The 18651-nt window shown below is 46.1% G+C and overlaps 1 protein-coding gene across 1 annotated transcript in view; it reads left to right on the top strand.

Annotated features, from left to right (window-relative positions):
* The window catches only part of LOC146785328 (ephrin type-B receptor 1), a 793299-nt gene that overhangs the window by 195567 nt on the left and 579081 nt on the right, over positions 1 to 18651 (top strand). The gene's annotated exons all lie outside the window — the stretch shown is intronic.

Genomic DNA, 18651 nt, shown 5'->3' with positions numbered 1-18651 from the left:
TACCGGTGAAAACACACTAATGGACCAAAGTGTATGTCACAACACCAAGACCAAGGTTTCAGGTTTCCTGCTAGGTCAGTGTCCCAGTGTTGCCTCCACCTAAAACTGAGCAGGTTCTTCTGGTTCTATGAGTTGAGGTTCCTTATTTGCTACAGCCCTGAAAACAGTAATCAGAGCAACTGGGAGCTTCTCTCGTTCCATGACCTATGCATTGTACTGCTTGATTTGCCCGTAGCTTTTGATACCGTGGTCCAATGCCATTGTGAACAAAACCTCTATCGCTCATGCATCATATGGGTCATACCTTTTCTACGCCTCCTACATGTTAATATACCCTTGGTCCATGCAGTGCTAAAGTCCGGCCTTAAATATTATGTAAACATTAAAGTTCGCCTCCCCACAATAACTCCCTCAAACTGCAAGGGGCGAAAGCTCTGCAGTGTGCCTAATCTTTATGCGAAAGTGCTACTTACCTGCTGCACCTTAATGAAATCGAGATTCAACCATTATATTGGAAGATCCAGAGCTCAAAGATCTTGAACGGTCTTCCGCTTCTCCCGATGTTAGATTCTCAAACTTTATGGAGAGCTAAAAACCCATTTGTTCCACTCCGCCTCTACATGCCTAGATTCTCCACCACCTTCCTCTCACTTGGAACTTGCAAGCAGAATTCAGTAATTATTACCCACCCTTCCCCCTCGACTTTTGCGCTTTATTAGAGTGTCACAGTGATTGGATCCCTTAAATAATTAAATGTTGTGTTCAAACCCCCACATTTCTGGTACTTGGCCTTTCCATTCTACAATTTTCATGGTACCTATATTTTTTCCATTGTTAGGCTGGATTACCATCCCTCATATTGGAACCTTTACCTGCTATCACCGTTGGCGCTTTACACGATGGACACTCAAGCAAAACAGACGTACCACTCTTTTAGGACGTCTCCGGTATGTTCAGCCTGCTCGCGGCCCTTGTAGGTTCACTGGGGTTTGAATATCCTCATCCCTTCCTTCGCTTGTCTAGTCAGTGATGCCCTGGTCCAGTCTCTGACTGATGGGCAATTTCTTGTCCAGTGAGCTGCTCTTGAGGGGGTTAGGCCCCCAGAAAGTGAAGGAAAGGTCTGCCGCCTCTTACCGCCCCTTGGGAGAGTCTCATTGGGCCATTTTGTTTGGTTTGCTGGTGGAAATTGATTCCTAGAATGATGCAAAGGATCAACCAACTTCAGTGCTCTGGTGCTCTTTAAATCCCAGGAGACTGGTTTATAGGTAGGATTGTTTGTAAATTTATATAGCACCGCTTATCACCCGTGAGGATATCCAGGCACTGGGAGATTAAGTGATTTGCCCAGTATCACAGGATGTTGCGCAGGCGCCGAGATCCCCAACTCCCGAGTCTGCAGCTCTGCGCCACATCCTCTCCCTGGGTGAGAAAGTGTCTCAAGACGCTTCTCTGGACGGAGGCTTTTGGACCCCTGAACCTCGTAATCTGGTGTGCTGTCCCAGTTAACTCTTTCCCTGTGCTTTTTTTGCGGCAAAACGCCGATCAAGCAAGGCTGTTGGTGCGTGCACTGTCTCTTGGGTTATACTAGGCGTCACTTTTATAAACAGCTCGGCAAGACCGGGAATATCTGTGTGTTGCTTGGAAGGGAAAGCACACAAGAGACATGCTTTTCACAAAAGCGTGGCTGATGGTTTATCAATCCACCGAGCTGCTGCACCTCGCAGATGTGGGTGGAAACAGGGGGATTAAAGCCCCCGTGGCCTTTCCTGCCTCCACCGCCCACCCGCTCTTTTCGCTCCGGCTTTTGTCTTGTTCCTACATGATCCTCTCGGGGCGGGAGTGACAGCCCTCAATCCTCCTGACAGCCTCAATTTAACCACGGGCGTCTCTTGTCATCAGAATTATGACAGCCCAAAGGTAAGCGGCGGAGTTGCCGTGGTTACTTGCCTAATGTTGGGTGATTGGGAGGGGAGGATGTGGGGGTTGTGTTTGCTGTGAGATTTAGCTGTGCACTCAGTGAGATGGCGGAACATGTTGAGTTTTGAATAAAAAACACACTGTTCTCTGTTTTAAACTGCCCCGCTGGGATGTGAAGGAAACCACGTGAAGCCTACGAGGACAATGGGTTCCAGATCCCGCGTTTAAACGTTTCTCTCCGCCCGGAGTGGATTTGTGTTAGGCCTTGGCGACACTCCTGTGGGAGTAAGGGAAGGATGCAGGGTTCGCGGATAGCTTGCTGTTTTCAAGCCCAGTGCTGAACACTCCCTATACACGATCTACCTGGAAGGGTGTAGGGCAAGGGTGCGGGTGTCTACCTGGAAGGGTGTAGGGCAAGGGTGCGGGTGTCTACCTGGAAGGGTGTGGGGCAAGGGTGTGGGTGTCTACCTGGAAGGGTGTGGGGCAACGGTGCGGGTGCCTACCTGGAAGGGTGTGGGGCAAGGGTGCGGGTGTCTACCTGGAAGGGTGTGGGGCAAGGGTGCGGGTGTCTACCTGGAAGGGTGTGGGGCAAGGGTGCGGGTGTCTACCTGGAAGGGTGTGGGGCAAGGGTGCGGGTGTCTACCTGGAAGGGTGTGGGGCAAGGGTGCGGGTGTCTACCTGGAAGGGTGTGGGGCAAGGGTGCGGGTGTCTACCTGGAAGGGTGTAGGGCAAGGGTGCGGGTGTCTACCTCGAAGGGTGTAGGGCAAGGGTGCGGGTGTCTACCTGGAAGGGTGTGGGGCAAGGGTGCGGGTGTCTACCTGGAAGGGTGTGGGGCAAGGGTGCGCGTGTCTACCTGAAAGGGTGTAGGGCAAGGGTGCATGTGTCTACCTGGAAGGGTGTGGGGCAAGGGTGTGGGTGTCTACCTGGAAGGGTGTGGGGCAACGGTACGGGTGCCTACCTGGAAGGGTGTGGGGCAAGGGTGTGGGTGTCTACCTGGAAGGGTGTGGGGCAAGGGTGCGGGTGTGTACCTGGAAGGGTGTGGAGCAAGGTTGCGGGTGTCTACCTGGAAGGGTGTAGGGTAAGGGTGCGGGTGTCTACCTGGAAGGGTGTGGGACAAGGTTGCGGGTGTCTGCCTGGAAGGGTGTGGGGAAAGGGTGCGGGTGTCTACCTGAAAGGATGTGGGGCAAGGTTGCGGGTGTCTGCCTGGAAGGGTGTGTGGAAAGGGTGCGGGTGTCTACCTGGAAGGGTGTAGGGCAAGGGTGCGGGGGTCTACCTGGAAGGGTGTACAGCAAGGGTGCGGGTGTCTACCTGGAAGGGTGTGGGGCAAGGGTGCGGGTGTCTACCTGGAAGGGTGTGGGGCACGGTTGCGGGTGTCTACCTGGAAGGGTGTGGAGCAAGGTTGCGAGTGTCTGCCTGGAAGGGTGTGGGGAAAGGGTGAGGGTGTCTACCTGGAAGGGTGTGGGGCAAGGTTGCGGGTGTCTGCCTGGAAAGGTGTGGGGAAAGGGTGTGGGTGTTTACCTGGAAGGGTGTGGGGCACGGTTGCGGGTGTCTACCTGGAAGGGTGTGGAGCAAGGTTGCGAGTGTCTGCCTGGAAGGGTGTGGGGAAAGGGTGAGGGTGTCTACCTGGAAGGGTGTGGGGCAAGGTTGCGGGTGTCTGCCTGGAAAGGTGTGGGGAAAGGGTGCGGGTGTCTACCTGGAAGGGTGTGGGGCAAGGGTGCGGGTGTCTACCTGGAAGGGTGTGGGGCAAGGTTGCGGGTGTCTACCTGGAAGGATGTACGGCAAGGGTTCGGGTGTCCACCTGGAAAGGTGTAGGGCAAATGTGTGAGTGTCAGAACTCAACTCTGAGGGTTGTCTGGTGGCCACAACCTCGCCACAGGATTATCGAGATCTCCATCCTCAGAGCCGTTGTTTCTTCAGCCCCCAGGGTGAGCAGATGTGGTGGATGTAGCCAACAGCTAAAGCAGTAAGCAGGGAGTTTGATAAGTGGGGGAGGAGTGGTGCTGAACAATGTCGGACACTCCAGTCTGCCCTCTCGTATTTCCCTGACTGGCTGAAGGTTAGGTGGCTTCATTTAATCTTATTTGGGGATGGGGGGGGGTTATAGTGCTAACTCGACCCGAAGGTATCAGAGCGCTTTACGTGACCACCAGTTACGTCACAGATGGACACATTCATTTTGTTAGGCACGGGGAGATTAAGTGATTTGCCCAGAATCACAGGACGTTGAGTGTCCCTGCTGAGCCCGGTTCACCAGATTTGAGGTCGACTGCTATAGCCGTTAGGCCACATCCTCGCCACAGAGAATTTAGAGCAGGGTGTACTCTATAATCAGGGCCACTGGAATTACTCAATTCTGTGGCTTCAGCGTTTTTCGCATAGTTGTGCATTGGCCATATTTGCAACTTAATCTATCAAACGCTGAATAATTTGCACATTTTAACAAATAATCTTTCTAGCTCAAAGGGGTCTTAAGTTACTAAAACTGGAGTGACAACTGTTGCTGAACAGTGGAAGGACCTTTCACAAAAGTTCACTATCTTTCAGTTACCTTTGGGTGTATTTGGGTACTAAATTGGTACTAACGATGCGCCCAGACAGTGTTAACAGGTGTAAAAATGTCAAAATAGTAGTCGTACTAACACAAAATGTGCCACATTATGTTCCATAGTTTGCATTTTCTTGCCATATAATTCAGACAACTCTGCCACATAATTCGTCCTTTCCCTGCTGCATAATTCCAATGGCTCTGCCTATAATGTACACAAAATACCACTTGGACCAATGGATTCAGTTTGTTCTTGCAATATTCACACCAGAAATTATTTGAGGTGTTATCAAGTTGCACCATAAACCTTCATTGAGAACTTTTTTTCACAAAGCACATTTATTATCCACCCATTTGAGGGACGAAGTCAACAAACCGACCTTTATTTAAGTTTATTCTACATTACTTCGAATTCAAAAGGTGGCATGCAATGTGCTTTCATTCAGTGTATAGCATCAGCAACTGTGTGATCAGAAAAAGTAATCTAAACATTAAAACAGTCAAGGCGAATAGGTGACGTTACAACGCATGCTATTATATTGCATGCCGTTGCAACGCAAACTTTTACTCCGACTTTCTGGGGGGGGGAGGGGAGGGCGCTGGAAGTTGAAATAGATTAATTTTCTATTCCAACTCTAGTGTGTGCAACAGTAGGGAAGGAGTTGGAGTTAAATCCAACACCTTCTACCCACTGCTGCACACCTTTTGCATTGCAACGACATGCGATGTAAAGGGATGTATGACGTTACAACGCGTGCTGTTACAACGCGTGCTGTTACAATGAAACTGTTACAACGCAAGTGGATTTACAACGCATGCCATTACAACGCAAGTTTTTACATCGACTTGCACTAGATGGCGTGCTAACATTAGAAAAGTGTAATTTACTATTCCAACTCCAGTCCACTTAACAGTAGGGAAGGTGTTGGGATAGTAAACTACACTATTTGTAATGTTAGCATGCCATCTAGCGCAAGTCGATGTAAAGACTTGCGTTGTAATGGCATGCGTTGTAAATCCACTTGCGTTGTAACAGTTTCGTTGTAATGGCAGTGCGTTGTAAAAGTTGCGTTGTAAAGGTTCTTCCCCGATGTAAAGGCATGCGTTGTAACAGTTTTGTTGTAAAGGCTGTCTCCCAAAAGGGACAAACACATTGCGTCAAGGGCAATCGTCTCCAAGATAATGCGGTCCGATTGGCAAGGAGTAGCCGAATAATGCATGGATTGTGAATTCTGATTTTTGTGTCTTTTCGGAGGAGGTCGGGCAGCCCTGATTCAACCCTGCCATCCTGGTCGTATTCCAGCTTTGGCCTCCGCCAGTATGAGTCCACTTTAAACATTTTTGCCAAGGCTGGTTTTGTTTTCCAGTCCAGCCCTGGTGCTGAAAACTGGTTGAGAAGAAGAACTGTGAGCTTTCGTTTTACCATCGGGCAAACTGGAGAAAAACCCAATTTTATGACAATGTTATTGCCTGCTTTCATCAGTGATACTGCATAATTCCCACAGTTGAGCGGAAATGCCACATAATCCACAGTCTTCCAATGTTTTTGTACATAACCTGCAGTTACTTACGATTTGTGTCACTCTTCGACCTCTGTCGTCTTTCTGCAGTAAGTGGTGACCACAACATATTCGTCTGCTCTCAGTAACCTTGATTGTGTCAAAAGCAGATTTTGTGTTTTTTCGGGAATTAACTGCAGAATAACGCGTCGCTGGTGACTGTGGTGCAGGGTTTGAAATTTGCCTGGCCACATCGGTACTCCGTTCAACATTCGAGTGCCTTTCTCACCTCTCTAGTCCATAGAGGTGCTTTCTGCACCTCCGTGGTCCGCAGAGGCGCTTTCTTCATATCCCTGGTCCACATAGGTGCTTTCTTTAACCCTGTGGTCCGCAGAGGTGCCTTTTTCATCTCCCTGGTCCATAGAGGTGCTTTCTTCACATCCCTGGGCCGCAGAGGTGCTTTCTTCACATCCCTGGGCCGCAGAGGTGCTTTCTTCACATCCCTGGGCCGCAGAGGTTCTTTCTTCACATCCCTGGGCCGCAGAGATGCTTTCTTCACATCCCTGGTCCATAGAGGTGCTTTCTTCACATCCCTGGGCCGCAGAGGTGCTTTCTTCACACCCCTGGTCCATAGAGGTGCTTTCTTCACATCCCTGGGACACAGAGGTGCTTTCTTCACATCCCTGGTCCATAGAGGTGCTTTCTTCACATCCCTGGGCCGCAGAGGTGCTTTCTCATCTCACTGGTCTGCAGAGATGCTTTCTTCACATCCCTGGGCCACAGAGGTGCTTTCTTCACATCCCTGGGCCGCAGAGGTGCTTTCTTCACATCCCTGGGCCGCAGAGGTGCTTTCTTCACATCCCTGGTCCATAGAGGTGCTTTCTTCACATCCCTGGGCTGCAGAGGTGCTTTCTTCACATCCCTGGGCCGCAGAGGGGCTTTCTTCACATCCCTGGTCCATAGAGGGGCTTTCTTCACATCCCTGGTCCATAGAGGTGCTTTCTTCACATCCCTGGGCCGCAGAGGTGCTTTCTTCACATCCCTGGGCCGCAGAGGTGCTTTCTTCACATCCCTGGTCCATAGAGGTGCTTTCTTCACATCCCTGGGCAGCAGAGGTGCTTTCTTCACATCCCTGGGCAGCAGAGGTGCTTTCTTCACATCCCTGGGCCGCAGAGGTGCTTTCTTCACATCCCTGGGCCGCAGAGGTGCTTTCTTCACATCCCTGGTCCATAGAGGTTCTTTCTTCACATCCCTGGCCGCAGAGGTGCTTTCTTCACATCCCTGGGCCGCAGAGGTGCTTTCTTCACATCCCTGGGCCGCAGAGGTGCTTTCTTCACATCCCTGGGACGCAGAGGTTCTTTCTTCCCCTCCCTGGTCTGCAGAGGTGCTTTCTCATCTCACTGGTCTGCAGAGATGCCTTCTTCACCCCCGGTCCGCTTAGGTGCTTTCTTCACCTTCTTGTTCTGCAAAAGTGCTTTCTTCACCCCCGGTTCGCTTAGGTGCTTTCTTCACCTCCCTGGCCCGCAGAGGTGCTTTCTCATCTCACTGGTCTGCAGAGATGGTTTCTTCACCCCCGGTCCGATTAGGTGCTTTCGTCACCTCCTTGGTCTGCAGAAGTGCTTTTTTCACTTCCGTGGTCCGAGATGCTTTTTCCACCTCTCTGGTCCGCAGAGGTGCTTTCTTATCCCACTGGTCTGCAGAGATGCTTTCTTCACCCCCGGTCTGCTTAGGTGCTTTCTTTACCTCCCTGCTCCGCAGAGGTGCTTTCTCATCTCACTGGTCTGCAGAGATGCTTTCTTCACCCCCGGTCTGCTTAGGTGCTTTCTTCACCTCCTTGGTCTGCAGAAGTGCTTTTTTCACCTCCGTGGTCCGAGATGCTTTTCCCACCTCTCTGGTCCGCAGAGGTGCTTTCTTATCTCACTGGTCGGCAGAGATGCTTTCTTCACCCCCGGTCCGCTTAGGTGCTTTCTTCACCTCCATGGTCCGCAGAGGTGCTTTCTTCACCCCTGGTCCGCTTAGGTGCTTTCTTCACCTCCCTGGTCCGCAGAGGTGCTTTCTCTTCTCACTGGTTTGCAGAGATGCTTTCTCATCTCACTGGTCTGCAGAGATGCTTTCTTCACCCCTGGTCCGCTTAGGTACTTTTTCACCTCCTTGGACTGCAGAAGTGCTTTCTTCACCTCCGTGGTCCGACATGCTTTTTCCACCTCTCTGGTCCGCAGAGTTGCTTTCTTCAATGCAACGGTCCGTTGAGGTGTATCCTGAAGTTTTCAAAATAAGCATTGATTATCACAAGCTGGGCACCAGTCAGGGCGATATATTAAAATTCTCTTTTTGTGACTTTTTATGGTGATGGATAGATCCTGTTAATGAAAATGCTATACTGGTTTTGTTGAATCAGTACTGGGTTAAATATTTTGTTTGAGATAGACTCACGTTTGCTTTGCCTCATATTGCACTGCATGATTTCTTGAGCGTTTCCGCTCAGTAGTGGTGTCAGAATCCCAGTTTGCCTCCTTCAGATGACATCATAATTCCTTGTTAACTTTGTGGTGCAATCATAATCCCCAAGTTTGATGGGAGTTACTACGCCCTCGCAGTGGCATCATAACGCCCATCTATCTCATGATAGTGACAGCACAATCTCCTTCTTTCTCCTTTCAGTGCCATCATAAGCATATATATCGTCTTGCTGTGACACCCCAGTCTCTTTTCTTAACTGTTATTGACATCATAAACCCCTCCATCTTCTTGCAGTGGCGTCACTATCCCTTTCTATGTACTGTTAGCAAATTCTTGTTCACTTCTGTCTTCTTGTAGTGATAATCATAAGTGTCCTCCATTTCCTTAATTATAAATATTATATATATATATATATATATATATATATATATATATATATATATATATATATATATATATATTCACTGAAAAAACCACAGGTTTCACACATGTTCTAGTTAGCTGGACATTTCACTCGTAAAAAACCATTGAAATTCCCCCGTTATAGTTAGTTCAGGTAACTATAACTCGCGCGACCGCAATCCACTGCTGATGACGTCACATATTACATCACTGTATTCACTAAGATACTGTTAATAAGTCAGTTATACCATTAATTTTACAAAAAAAACCATCCATTTAGACACTTATTTACCCGTTTATTCTTCCATTAACCTTTAGATATACATATATAAAAAATATTTATTTTACAGAAAGACACATATTCACTGGATGATGTCATCAGTGATGTAATATGTGACGTCATCAGCAGTGGATTGCGGTCGCGCGAGTTATAGTTACCTGAACTAACTATAACGGGGGAATTTCAATGGTTTTTTACGAGTGAAATGTCCAGCTAACTATAACATGTGTGAAACCTATGTTTTTTTCAGTGAATTTGCAAGGTTTTTTAAATGCTAATTCCTAACTATAACGTGTGTGAAACCTATGGTTTTTTAAGTGAATTTGCAAGGTTTTTTAAATGCTAATTTCTAACTATAACGTGTGTGAAACCTATGGTTTTTTTGGTGAATTTGTAAGGTTTTCTAAATGCTAATTTATGTATGTATTATTATATTTTTTATATATTTATTTTACAATAAACTACCTATGTATATAGTTATAGACTGACTGTATCCTGTAATATGGAATGGCTCAGCTTTTTTTTTTAATTTGGATAATGTTGAACATCATAGTTAATATCTTCTATAAACTTAAAAACAGTTAACATTTTTTTTTTAAGGGTTTTTCACCGCGCGCCCCCCCCCCCCCCCTGATTTTTTGAAAAAAAAAAAAAATGTTTTTTCCACCCTTCGGGGTTCTTCAGAGACCCCCTGACAAAGGCTAGGGGGTCAGGAACTCTCTACCCTGCCCCCTTTTCACGTTCTCCACCTTTCTTTTTCACTGCCACACACAAAATGGCGTCCGGCACTGTGCACGCACCTCGCGATTTTTTGAAAAAAAATAAAATGTTTTTTCCTTCCTTCGGGGTTCTTCAGAGACCCCCTGACAAAGGCTAGGGGGTCAGGAACTCTCTACCCTGCCCCCTTTTCACGTTCTCCACCTTTCTTTTTCACTGCCACACACAAAATGGCATCCGACACTTCCTGATTTCGACCGATTCGAATGTTGACTGACATCTAACCACCAATCAGAATTACGCTCGCGCACCGCACCGTGCGCGCACGGTGCGCGCATATAGATATTTATGTACTTTTAACTGCAATTTTCTCAGGAACTACTGAACAGATTGACACCATATATGCAAAAGGCACATGCCTGACCTGAGGACTACCTCTTTGCCAAATTTCAAGTAATTCTGTTCAGCCGTTCGTCAACCGGCGCCAACGTTATTCAAAATAGAATTTTCAGATTTCCTATGGGAACTCGGTCCTAACTATAACTATCTACTGGCGACCGCCAGTAGATAATATATATATATGAAATGAAATCAAATCAAATTTATAGAGCGCTACTAAGCCCAATGGGCGTCAAGGCGCCTAACCAAAAAATGCTAGTTAAATCAGATAAACTTGCTTACTGGTAGGCCTTAATAAAACACCATGCTTTGAGCGCTTTTTTAAAGAGGGCTAGTGAAGGTTGGGCCTTAATCTCTGAGGGGAGGGCATTCCATAATCGGGGGGCCACATTGGAAAATGCCCTGCTGCCCCATCTGACTTTCTTAACACGGGGAACTACAAGAAGATTCATCTCAGAGGAGCGAAGGCACCTGCTAGGAGTATAGCAGGTTAGCAGAGAACCTAAGGCATTGGAGGATCCAGCCAGTAGGGCTCCAAACACCAGGCTCAGAAGTTTAAACGAGATCCTATGCTGGATTGGAAGCCAGTGCAGACTTTTCCTGGCTAAAGTAGCCGAGGAAGCATTAGGTGCAGCTAGAACAAATCTTGCTGCAGCATTCTGTACAACCTGGAGGCGATGAATGAGACCCTTGTTGATATCTACATACAATGCATTGCAGTAGTCCAATCTTGAACCCACTAGAGCAAATACCGTCTGCTTACGGGCCTGGGGGGGAGAGATAATGGACGATTCTCCTAAGGATCTTGATAACCCCCCAGCAAGTGGCCACCGTTCTATTTACCTGGAGAGTCATGGTCAACGAGGTGTCAAATATAACGCCAAGGTTCCTGGCAGAGTGGGATGGAATAGGGCAGGGTCCCAAAGATGGGGGCCACCACTCGCTGGACCAGATATCCTGATTGTTACCGAAGATCAGAACCTCGGTTTTATTGCCGTTCACCTTTAGGGAGTTTTGAATCATCCATTCGGAGACTGCTTGCATGCAGTTCCTAAAGTTGAACGCGGAAGTACCAGCCGAGTGGGCCAGGGACACCATAATTTGGGTGTCATCGGCGTATGACACAACCTCCATCCCCTGCGATTTCACAAGCCTAGCAAGAGGGGCCACGTAGATGTTAAACGGGGTCGGACTCAAGGCCGACCCCTGTGGAACCCCACATTGCAAGGATTTGGCAGGGGAGAGGAACTCTCCAAGCTTGACCCTCTGCTCTCTTAGATTTAAGAAAGAGGACAAGAGGCTCATATATATATATATATATACAGATAGGTGGATAGGTAGGTAGATAGATTGATAGATAGATAGATACGTCTTTTAATTTAGGGTTTAGGGTGGGTAAGGGCATTGTGTGATAAGGTCGTTTTAGCGTTTTTAGGGTTTAATGGCGGGTAGGGGTATAGGGCGATAAGGGTATTTTTATGGTTTAGGGCTGCATGAGGGTTTAGTGTGGTACTGGTATTTGCAGGGTTTGGGGGAGGGTAATGGGTGGTAAGGGTGTTTTTAGGGTTTAGGGGTGGGTAAGGGTATGGGGTGGTAATGGTATTTTTCGGGGTTAGGGATGGGTAAGGGTATTGGGTAGGAAGGATGTTTTTAAGAGTATATGGGTGGGTAAGGTATAGGGTGGTAAGGGCATTTTCAGGGTTTAGGGGTGGGGGAGGGTATGGGTTAGTAAATGTGGTTTTATGGCATGGGGTGGTAAGGTTTTTTGGGGGGTTTAAGGGTGGGAAAGGATATGGGGTAGTAAGGGTGTTTTTAGGGGATACAGGTGGGTAAGGGTATAGGGTGGCATGGGTATTTGGGGGGTTAGAGGTGGGTAAAAGAATATGGTGGTAAGGGTAATTTAAAAAATGGTGAGTTTGTGGGGGACTTGCCCCCCCAAAAAGAAACTTTTTATTTTTATTATAATACAAAAAGGAGGGATTTTGGGCCTCCCCAATTAAGAAACTTTTTAAATGTACAATAATTAAAATTATAAAAAGGGGGGATCTCCCCCAATAATAAAAAAAACAAATATATGGATCTCCCCAATAATAAAAAAGAAATACATATAAATAATGTAGGGGGTCTAACTTACCTTATATATGCTTACCTTTCATTGTAAAGGCATGCATGGTATAGGCATAATCATTGTAAAGTTATTGTGTGGTAAAGAAGGCATGGTAAAGGCATGTGTTGTAAACACATGCATTGTGATGTCAGAGAATTGTGTACATAATGGTGCAAGTTGCACTGTCAGGTGCCCAAGGTAATAAAACCCTTAAAAACTTAACAGATATCAGTATGTTGAAGATGAATATTTAATTTAGAACCAGAGAACCAAAGCCACCTTTTTGTAGCTACTTGTGTCACCTGCAGAAGTGTGTTTTAAGAGTTCAAGTGATTCACTATCACAGACACAGAGTGCATGAAAGTTGCTTTAGGGGCATAATGCTGGTCCCTTCAGTGCAGGGGTGGCATCCCTTTTGGGACGGGGAAGAGGAGTTCTATTCAGCCCAGGGCCAATGAATATTGGTTATTTGTGGAAAACCGGGGTGACCTTCCTCACATTCTGTAGGGGCAGTGCTTAATTTGACCCGGCTGTTTCTGGTGCTCATCGACACTGGTGCTTTTAATGGGCACCAGTTGAGGACACCCTCATTTATGGGGAAATTGAATGATATGACCAAAATCACAGGATGTTGAGCTGACGCCAAGACTCGAAACTGGTTCCCCAGCTCCCAAGTCAGATGCTCTGGTTATTACTCTACATCGCCCAACTTTCATGGTTAGTAGTTGGTTCTGTTTTAGGCGAAATGGGCTGGTGCAAGCTGCCTCCTGACGAGAGCCCCGACACCTATTTTTTTTAAGTAACCACTTTGCCGGGGGGCGGTAGGGACATCATATTCCTTTACTCCACTGGGTAAGAAATAGGACACGCAGTAAAGAAGAGACCACGGATGATGCGCATGATACATTCCAAATGATTGGCCCTGACAGACTGAAACTCTGAGGACTGGAGGAAGGCAACTCAGGTTTCACATAGTGGTTCGTGACACGCGGGGAAATACAATTTGGCATCACAAGATTCTGATTTAAAGGTGAAAATCAAGTACAGGTTCAAAGGGCCAGAAAGGGGTGATGACGGGGAGTTTGAAGAGGGACCATGGAAAGATACGGTGACCTTCTCCTTTCCCATCCCATTCCTATGCTGACGTTTTCTGAAATGATGTGTTTTCTGAATTACCGGAAGATAGAGGCATTTATTGGGTCGATGGGGATTCTTTTCCAGACCTTTGGTGGGTAGATAAAAAAGGCTTTCACGTCTGCTTTTTATTATTTGCAGTTCCTTCTGTCCAGTTTGGTGTTGTCTTGTCTTGTGGTGTGGTGCTGTCTCACCTCAGGTGGTTAGTCGTAAGTCCAGGTATTCAGGGGCCCAGTTTGAATGATCTTGTACATAGTGCAGCTGGTCTTGAAGATGATGGGAAGAGGAGAGCCAAGGAGTCCCTTCAGTATTGGGCGGATGTGACCAAACTTCTTGAAGCTTTAACGAGGCATGCTTCAGCACACATGCCTCTTCCAGGGGCAACAGAGGGCATGGGTCCCTTCAACACAGCATTGCCTCCATGAAGATGAAAGCCGGCTTAGACTTGAACTTTTTCTCTAGTGTTGGCATCTTCTGGAGAGAGCTAGTGCCAGCACGCCTTGGTTTAATTGGGCGTGGTTTCTTTGAAGGCGAGGTCTAAGTGAGGAAAAGCCCAGTTTTTTGTGTAGGCTGCCATCTGAAGGTAAAACCATCAATGTTGATGCCAGGCAAACAAGCATTCACCTATGTTCTCCAGTGCAATTGCTAAAGTGATTCCAGAGTTAGCAGGGATTTCTGATTTAGAAGAGTATATGAATGGCAACCCATATAAACATTTTGTGCCTACCACACCTCTTATAAGCGTTTACTACAAATTAGGAAAACCTGAAGGCAAACCCGTCTTCAATTTTAGATTCAAGGACTGTTTCTTTGTGTTCATTCAATTTATTCCACTTGAAGATATTTTTTTTCCCCAAATGATACCTAATCGAAGACAGATACTTGAAAAAATCCAGAAATTTACTGAGCGTTTTAAAGCCTACTTCAAAATTGAGGTGTGGCAGTCGCCCTGAAGAAGCACCCTGGTGACCTAATAGTTACGAAACACAAATTAGCAGACAATAATTGAAATTAATATGTTATTACAGTAAGTTTGCCTCCTCGTTTTTCTAAAAATGTAATTTTAAAGTGATGGGAAGTAAAAACTGTCTACAAAAATATTAAATAAAAAAATGTTATGTAAAAAGAGTGTAATACTTCACGGTACCTTCTTTAGTTGATTAATCGCCGTTTGTTTGCTGCTACTATTGACAAGAAGGAATTCTGTCTTGGAAATTAGAAAATATTAAATGCACTTGAGCGTGAGTATTTTTTTCAGTTCTCCAAAAACATATCTATAAAAGGGTGGAGCTTAGACAGGAAAACAATTGTGAAATGTTGATACCTAAGAGCAATACAGTCTCAACTATTTTAACTAGAGAATGGGACGGGGTAGGGGGGTGTTTCGGTGCAGCCCTTATATTTTACCCTCTACAAATAATTCCCTTTGGAGAAGGTAAGCTCATTCATTTTGTAACCAATTCAGCCAATCAGATAGCGTGATTGGTGAGTCAAGTTGACCAATAACACCCCCAGTATAGCTACCCACCTGCTTCTGTGCATCACCGTTTGGAATAAAGGGCTCCCCAGGGATTGCAACGCCGACTCTGTTTTTTTCCCGTTACGGCCTAGAAAAAAAATTCTTTATAATGTTAAAGTTTTGAACTCTGCAGCCTTTTTTAATTATTTTCACTTTTCAGAGGCGGTGCGAGACTCTCGGGTGCCTCCATTTCAGGATATAATTAGCCAGCGGGCCCTGCCAGCAGCAGGGAACTCCTAATTCAGGGTATTGCTGCGGGAAGGCATTGTGCCCATTTAAATGAAATCACACTTATTTTTAACAACAGAAATGCTGTCAGTAGTGACAGAGCATCCTGGGCAATTTATTATTGACAATATGGCTCTTGTATTCTAAAATTAAAGCGATTTTCTTTTGCTAAGATGAATGCCTCCTGCGGCCAAAGAATGTATTAGCAGTACAGCCTCCTGCAACTATTTCCTGTGCGGGGCATGCTGGGTAATTATATACTGTGTCCATAGACCTGCGCTGAAAAGCTTTATTATATTGTAAGAGGCAGAAGCATTGATGGCTTTTATTTCTGAAGCTGTAGAGAATAAATTCAAATTATATGCAAGTTTACAGTTCAGAGCCAGCATAACCTTATTCTAAACCTCTATTCTTGACTCATATTTGTCCCCTCAAATTTTTGATTCCACAGAGCTTTAAATGGTTTATTAACTTCTGAAATATTTCTTTATTTAAAATATGACTGTTTAGATATAATTTCCATGTGAGCATATGTGGACTATGGACTTCGTATTAACTACTGTCATACAACAAGCATTTGCAATGAAATAGGTCTCGCATTAATAACAGTTTAAGCTATTGGCAATGCAATAGCTTAAACTTTCGCATATGCAAGACCTATTGCATTGCAAATATTTTGGATTTTTTTACTAGTACCCATGCGGCGCTTTCACATTCATGAAGGGCGTGTCCTACATTGAAGTGAAACCACGGCGGGGGCTTTCCCCCCAAAAAAGCATCTGTTTGTGAAGTTGACAAACAGATGTTTTTTTTCGGTATAGCGCCCATGCCGCGCCTTCACTTTAATGTCAGCTGCGTCACTTTCTTTAGATGTGGTTTGTGTAAAGAAAGGGGCGCTGCCTCTATGAATGTGAAAGCGCAGCATAGGCGCTAGTAGAAAAATGAATACATAAGTAAGCGATGCCGCTAAATATGGACCGCACTGCCAAAATAAATAAATAAATAAGTATGCGGGGCCTTTAAATACGGACAGCGCTGCTAAAATAAATCAACTAAAAAACGCGGCTGCTATCGTTAAAGCAGACCGCCATTAGTAAACACTAAAAAAATTAAAGCGGGTGGCATGCTGCGCGGTAGTGGGTGGAATAGGGGAAGAGCATCAAAGAAAATAGTGCTCACCAACATATAAAGCAGACCATGTAACAACACCAGTAAAAGGTCCATTTGTTATGGGAGGTAACAAATGAAGACAAGGCGGTACCAAGGAGGGGTTAAGAAGCCTCATAATGAATCAGAAGCCAGCATTTACGAAGGACAATGACGCAAGCCAATTACAAATATGGGCGGAGAGTGGGTGGGGCTTCTATTCAGTACTCCACTACTGCATGGCTTGCAGCAGCGCATGAGCTGCCCAGGCTCCACCTGAAAAATAGGAAATATTCACAAATAAATTAAGCCTGTGCAAGCATGGCTTGTGTATGTATGTTGATTCACGGACCTACATAGGTGGTGGAAATAAAATCAGGTGTCCATCGATCCTATGGCGATATCACAAAGTTCATCTCTTGTCCCATATTTGGCCGCGTTATTCTCATATTTGCACCTGAGGAGTTAGGGGGAAGTGCCAGGAGTGGTAACTGTGGAAAGAAAAGCGGGTTCATGACCCCTGTGATCAGGGTTAGGCAGGGCAGCGCCAGGTTATGAAAGGGCAACCTTGCCTAAATCTCAGAGATGAGACTAACTCTGACTAACAGATGCTCCTGGACTTGTAGATCTTCACTGATGATTTGCACAAATCTGCTGATATAGTTGCCATTGAAAATGCACTTGCGGATGCGCACAGCTACCATGTTTTAATAAGGGCTGGGCATTTGTCCGCTCTCCTCATATTGGAGATACATATCTCAATTCACAAACTGATGACACAAAAATGTGCACACCCATTTCTCACAGTCATTTACAGCACTTCTTGTTTGAGGCAAGTGATAAATGCAGGGTCAACATTTTCTTGGTAGAGAGGTCTGTTGTCAAGCCGGAGCTCTTAGATAGCATGGATTCGGTTCCATTTGAAAGGGTGTGTAACTGTGCCCAATTCTACATCATCTGGTTTCTGTAAACCAATAAACCATTGAATTTGAAGGAGCTGTGTCTGTGCTCAGCTCTTGCACTGTCATGAGGGAACCAGCTGAACAGTCTGTGCGCCAGGGTTGTACTTCTCCATATATAGTGTAGACTAATGCATGTGTAGAGTGCCTTTCTTTCACACATCAGTCACAGAAGGGTGGTCAGATGGGTATCCCCATGAGGAAGCAATTAAAATATGTAACCTGGGCAGCATTAGAGGCCCGCCTTACTTATCAACGACCCCCTTCCTAGTACCCCAATGCAAACTAGTCGTTTTATCTTTATCAGTGCTTGTTTCATGATTGTAGATTCTAATACCCTCTGCAGTGACCCCAAGGCAACATGTCTGCAAAACAAAAACAAGAAAACTAAAGGGTAAAGAATTAACCTTTTCAAGATTAAGCTCTTGCTTTTGGCAGCTTCCCTCAAAGCTGCCCCAATGTTACCTCTGCGGATCCTTTCCTCCTTTAGAGTCTCAAGGGCGCCTCAATGTCATTACATGTCAGTCTGCCTCTCTGAAGCGACTTTCAGACTGTGACTGGGGCGAGCTCCCGTCTCTTTAGGATGGTAAATGCAGTGGATTGTAAAATGAGACCGACAGGCGTTTGCTGCGGGGGGTGCAACTGAGAACATGGTCTCAAAGTAAGTGGGGCCTATGAAATCGCATGCTACGATTGTACAGCTCTTAGCTACAACACCTCCTCTTTCCTCATCCCAGCCCTAACTCGCTCTCCAAAATCGGGATTTATTAATCTTTAATTTGTAACTGTTTTCCTTGAAAATTGGAATATCAAGACGTAGCCTGGTGCAATATTTAAAATACAATTTTCCTCCCAGCCAGAATACCACAAATTCTTCTTTATTTTCTCTTTGCGGGCCCTCGTTGTTCTAGTGGGGACTGTTGTATTAATTCACACTGCTCTCTCCGGGGAAGAATCTTGCTTACAGGGTGGTGGCTGTCTGTTCAGAGTTTAGAACGTTTTTAAGCTGATAAGCTAGGCCTGTTCTCTATCTGTACACTCTCTACTCCTTATGCAGGGGAAGCTTGCTCCTCCAGCGGGTCGCTTTATGTCGTTCTCTTTTGTGTATGCATCCTGCTCTGCTGCCGGTCTCTTCCTCTAGGTGTAAGAGAAGCTTGGTTTGCTGAAGAGTGAAACATGTTTGAGTGACACGTGCCATGTGTTGTGTTGGTAGACTCCACCTGATGTCTTTGTTGTAGGGATGCTTGTCTTTAGATGGAATCCACTTGCTGTCTGTGCTTGGATGCACGTTCTGCTTCTGGTCATCCTGTGACTGAAGGACTCTTCCTCTGTTGATGGG

This window comes from Triturus cristatus, chromosome 11 (genome assembly GCF_964204655.1).
Source record: "Triturus cristatus chromosome 11, aTriCri1.1, whole genome shotgun sequence".
Classification (NCBI taxonomy): domain Eukaryota; kingdom Metazoa; phylum Chordata; class Amphibia; order Caudata; family Salamandridae; genus Triturus; species Triturus cristatus.
Note: the sequence above shows the minus strand (reverse complement) of the source record. Positions and strands in the feature narration are given on the sequence as shown.